Source organism: Phascolarctos cinereus, unplaced genomic scaffold (assembly GCF_003287225.1).
Source record: "Phascolarctos cinereus isolate Bilbo 61053 unplaced genomic scaffold, phaCin_HiC Scaffold_4;HRSCAF=312, whole genome shotgun sequence".
In the NCBI taxonomy this organism is placed as follows: domain Eukaryota; kingdom Metazoa; phylum Chordata; class Mammalia; order Diprotodontia; family Phascolarctidae; genus Phascolarctos; species Phascolarctos cinereus.
In genome coordinates, this window is record NW_027555847.1 from 396,436,413 (window position 1) to 396,442,420 (window position 6,008).

Genomic DNA, 6,008 nt, shown 5'->3' on the forward strand with positions numbered 1-6,008 from the left:
ACACCTGGAGGCTGGGTGAGGAGATAAGGAAGTTGAAGCTGCTGCCTCCCCTTTCCTCAGAGGCTTACAATAGTTTTCTTCTCTTCTAAAGTCATCAAGTAAGAGAGCAAAGAAATTTGTCTGCCTGAAACTTTTATATGTACACTTAGTTCTAGCTTAACAGCCAGTTAAAAGCCTTTTTCTTACCACATAGTACAAACCAACAGGAATAGTTAAAGGATGTTTCATGTACTCTGAAGTAGGAGGATGAAGAAGGGAGGAAAGGTTCCTTCATTGTACGTGTCCAGAAACAGTCTAACTAACCCTCCACCTGGACTGGAACCAGACAGGCCCGATAATGTGCCTGCTTTGAGGACTTGACCCTCATTAGGCAGTCCACCCACTATGATATGATACAACACAATAAATATTTTTAAAGCACCTACTATGTACCAGGCATTGAGCTAAGTGCTGGTGATGCAAATAAAAAGAAAGATATTCCCTCTCCTCAAAGAGTTTATAATCACTAATGAGAGAAAGACAATATACAAAAGGAAGCTGAAAAAGGGGGAAGGCAGTGATAGAAGATAGTTGGCCAGGGGCACGATGGAAATTATGATGTAGACAACCAAGCAGAGTACCTGATGGCCAATGAAGAGGTGGCTGGCATTCTGAGCCCTCTATAAGGGGATGCTCCCCCTTCAATCTTGAGCATTACAATCAGAAAGGCAGAAACAACTGAGGGTACCTCACATGGGGTATCCTCATGTAGATCATGCTCTCTAACGCTAGGTGTCCCACAGGGTTCTGTCCTTGGCACTGTTCTTTTCTTCCTCTGTACTACTTCATTTGGTGATCTTATCACCTTCCATGGATTGATGCTGATAACTTTTTTTTTTCTGATAATGGTTTTCAGATGGTCCAATAATTCTTAAATTCTCTCTCTTCTATCTATTTTCCAGGACAGTTGTTTTTCTTATGAGATAGTTCACATTTTCTTCTATTTTTTCTTCTTTTGATTTGATTTTATTTGTTTTATTGTTTCTTGATGTCTCATGGAGTTATTAGCTTCCACTTGCCCAATTCTAATTTTTAAGGAATCATTTTCTCTTTAGTGAGCTTTTGTACTTCCTTTTCCATTTGGTCAATTCTACTTTTTAAGGAGTTATTTTCTCCAGTGAATTTTTGCACATCTTTTTGCATTCTAATTCTGCTTTTTAAGGAGTTCTTCTCTTCAGTGGATTCCCCCCTTCCCCCCTTTTACCGTTTGGCCTATTCTGTTTTTTTAAAGTATTATTTTCTTCGGTATTTTTTTTGTGCCTCCTTTACCAAGCAGTTGACTCTTTTTTCATTATTTCCTTGCATCACTCTCATTTCCCCCCCCAATTTTTCCTCTACCTCTCTTATTTGATTTTTAAAATCTTTTTTGAGCTCTTCCAGGACCTGATACCAATTCACATTTTTCTTTGAGGACTGCATATAGCTGCTTTGATTTTCTTGTCTTCTTCTGAGTTTGTGTCTTGATATTCCCTGTCATCACAGTAATTTTCTATGGGTAGTTTCTTTTTTTGTTGTTTGCTTATTTTTTGACATTTAACTTTCTGTTAAAGTTGGGCTCTGCTTCCAAGGTGGAAGGGGCACTGTCCCAAGTTTCAGGTTTTTTGTGTTGCTGTCTCCAGAACTGGTTCTGTAAGTTTTCAATTCTTCCCAGGTGGTATGATCTAAGGAGGTCACCACTCTCCTGGCCTATGCTCTGGTCTATGAGCAACCTTAAGAAATCTTTTCTGCCCTGGAATTGTGACCAGGGTCTCCACTCCTGCTAGTGATCCTCCTCATCCTGGGACTGCGACTCAGAACCATGTATGGGCAATGTTATAGAGTCATGCTCCCAGTGCTAGCAAAGGGTTCCCTATAATCTCCTTCTGACCAGATGACTAACCAGTCAGTGGGCTGAGAGCACTAGAAGTCATTGCCACTGATTCATTCACCCCCAGGCCTGCTGCTGATTTGCTGGGTATGCTGATGACTCTCACAGCTATCTATTCTTCCCTGACTTCTCTGCTGACCTCTAATTTGCATCTCCAATTGCTTTTCGAACATCTCAAACTGATATTCAGTAGACAAATTAAACTCAACATATCTAAAACCAAACTCATTATATTTCTCCCTAAATTCCACCCCTCCCTCACCTCCTACATTCCCTGTTCCTTAAAGGCAACATTGTCCTTTCAGTCCCTCAGGCTTGCAAAGTAGGAGTTATCCTCAATTCCTAACTGTCTATCACCCTTCATATCCACTCTGTTGCAAAGTCCCATTGATTTCACCTTTGCAAATCTCTCAGATGTGCCCTTTTCTCTTCTCTGACACTGCCACCACTCTGGTATAGGCACTTATCACCTCACACCTGGACTCCTGGTCTGTTTGCCTTGAATCTTGCCCCACTCTAATCCATCCTCCATTCAGTCACTAAGGAGATTTTCTTAATGGGCAGATCCAACCATGTAACTTCCTTAAACGATATACTTCAGTGGCTCTTTATTTTCTCCAGCATCAAATACAGAATTCATTTGGCTTTCAAAACCCATTTTAACCTAGTCCCCACCTACTTTTCTAGTCTTCTTACACCTTATTCCCCACCATATACTCTTTGATCAAGTGGCACTGGCCTCCTGGCTGTTCCATGAATAAGACATTGTGTCTCTAAGTTCTAGGCATTCTGGGCATGTCTTCTATGCCTACAATGTTTTCCCTCATCATCTCTTTCTACTGGCTTACCTGGCTTTTTTTTTTTAATGTCCCAACTAAAATTCTATCTTTTACATGAAGCCTTCCCCAACCTCTCTTAATTGTAGTGCCTTCACTGGCTTACTTCCTGTTTATCCTGTATATAACTTGTTTGTACATATTTGTTTGCATATTGTCTTTTCCATTAGATTATAAGCTCTTTAAGGATAGGAACTGTCTTTTGACTCTTTTTTAAAAAAACCCTAGCACTTAGAACAGTGCCTAGCATATAGTACCTGCTTAATAAGTGTTTGTTGACTGACTAACTGGCCCACTACTGATGAGATATGAATAGCAAAGTTGAAGTAATCTCCATGATGATACCTCCATCCCCTTTCCTAGTGATAAGATAATCTGGTGATGAGTTTATCCTGTTCAGGGCATGATCAAGATGATGATTACATCAACAAAATAAGAATATTGGATTATATCATTCCTTTGTTCTGAATTCTAATTCTGTGATTCTAAGTAAATGTAAATGAAGTGTGAGAGATCAACAAAGCAACTAATAATTAATCAACAGAACAAATAATAGGTTCAATAGTAAGATGTGTCTGGGCTAAGCTCTGGATAAAACTCACAGGCAACTAAAAGTTAATTGTAATTAGTGTTGTTATATGTTGTATCTCAGTGCTTCCAGGAAATTCTAAGGACAAATGTTATAGACAAGTTACTGATCAGTGTTGGTACAATGATTTCTCTATCCCAAAAATCCTTCACACATAAAATTATAGGTAAAGATTCACTCAGAAATGATACCATAAAATAACTAATATAAAATTATACACATTTTGAGTTTTAAAATTATAATCTTCAACTCTTTTAGGAACACTTGACCTTTTTTTTCCTTATAGCTTTCTGTTAACTTAAAAATTATACCTTAATGCTAACTTAAATTATACCTTAAGGCTAACTTGAATCATTTTTCACCTGGCTAAATTACCTTGAGACTCCTCTGCCTTACTTCTCCACTATTCCCCAGGAAGATCATTATTGGGATAATCTCTCATCCTATAAGATCTCATCAGTCTTGGCCCTCTACCTCTCCATTCTCTTCTGCCTTTCTGATTGGAGGCTAATACCATAAGCTGCAAGCTTTCATTTAAGGATAGACCTCATTTCTTACCTAATTATACTTCTTTCTGACTGACTTCTTTCTCCATGATGCCTCAGTGTTGGGTACCCTCTTAGTTACCCCCTCCCCAGCTTTTCAGCTTCCTTTTATGTTTTCTCTTCCCCCAGGAGATTGTAATCTACTTGAGGGAGTGGACTCTTTCTTTTTTTGTATTTGTATCCTTGGAGTTTAGCACAGTGCCTGACACATACTAGGCACTTAATAAATGTTTACTAACTATTAAATTAACTTCTATGGGGATTGACTTGTGCCTGCCCAACTGGTTTTGAATGAATCACATGGAGAATAATGAAATTTCAATGTTTCTTCCGCAAAAAACAGTTTACAAAACTAAAGATATCTTTGCCATATATTAGCTTGAGATTATTAAAACCTAAAAAATAAAACATCACTTGCAGCTTTGGAACCACAATCATTCACTGAGGAAGATTTTATAATTATATAGATGATAAAACAAACAAAAAAAAGTTGAGGGCAGAGATTGTTTTTTGCCTGTTTTTGTATCCCCTGTGCTTAGCACAGTGCCTGGCACAAAGTAGGCACTTAATATATTTGTATATATTTAGTGAATAGTTGATAGTATAAAGCTCTAACACAAATATGGAGCTTCTTCCAGCTTCTTCCCCTTAATCTTTTTTTTTTTGGTCCAAAGTATAATGAGGTGACTCTATGCACTCTTTCCTTTCATCAGCAACTGATATTTATTGAGCATTTACTATGTATTTTTCTGTTATTTACAATTTGTTTTTTTAAAAGCACATGTTAAATTTAATACGGTAGCAAAAAAAATTATACTGTCTGCATCTCCCAAATTTATTTTCTTCTGTGTATTTTTAAATGTTTATTGATTCTCTGTCTCTGTCCCTCTCTCTGTCTCTCTCTTTCTCTCTCTCCCTCTCTCCGTAACTCTGTCACTATCTGAGGTACACACCCAATACAAGCCCTTCCCTATAACTAATAACTATAGTCAACCAAAATAAATCAACAAATTGGCCATACCTGAAAATAAAAGTCTCATTCTTCACCTTCAGTCAACCACCTTTCTGCCAAGAGGCAGGAGGTCTACTTTACCCTTAATCTTCTGATTTCAAGTTTGGTGATTGTATTGATCAAAGTTCTGAAGTCTTTCAGTTTCTGTCCTTTATGTTCTTGTGGTCATCATGGAGATTATTCCCCTGATTCTGTTCATTTCATTCTGCATCAGTTGATACAATCTATCCAAAGTTTCTCTGAATTCTTTATATTTTTCTTTATTTATGGTACAATAATGTTCTATTATATTCATATCACAATTTACCTAGCCATTTTCACATGGATGGACACCTACTGTGTTACCAATTTCCTGCTATAACACAAAATGCTGCTATAAATATTTTTGCTCAACACATAACCTATGTTAAATTGCTTGCCATAGGGACCAGGGGAGGGAAGGAAAGGAGGGAGAAAATTTGGAACTCAAAATTTTACAAAAAATGAACGTTAAGAATTGTCCTTATGTGTAATTGGAAAAAACAAAATATTATTTATGAAAACTCAAAATAAATATTTTTGTTCATCTGGGTCCTTTCCCTTTGTCTCTGACCTCTTTGGTGTATATGCCCAGTGTTGGTATCTCTGGACCATCTGTTATATTCAGACAATATTACTGTCAAAAAGCATCCAGAATAGTTGGAGGAGACAATATATACATATGAAAAACATAATGTAAGACAGCAATAGAAGGGATGTCAGAAGATATCACATGATTAATTGCCAAATGAATGGTACCACCAATGAGTGATATGAATTCAGAGGGGAGAGAGACAGCTGTAGGCTGAAACTGTCATGGAAAACAAGGTTTTGTAGATGAGGAGGAGGTGGAAGCATCAGGGAATCTGTAGTGTTGTTTCTACCACCAACCAGTGGACAACAATAATAGTAATAATAATAGCTAGTGTTTATATAGTGTTTTTAGTTTTGCCAACTGCTTTACAAATGTTATTTCATTTGAATTGGCAAGGCTAGAAACCTTCTTGGGCATCTCAAAGAGGATAGAACTCTCTCAGCTAATAACAGAAAATTTGAAAAAAGAAACTTTAAAAACAATTTTCTTGATGTGTTTGGTTTTTAT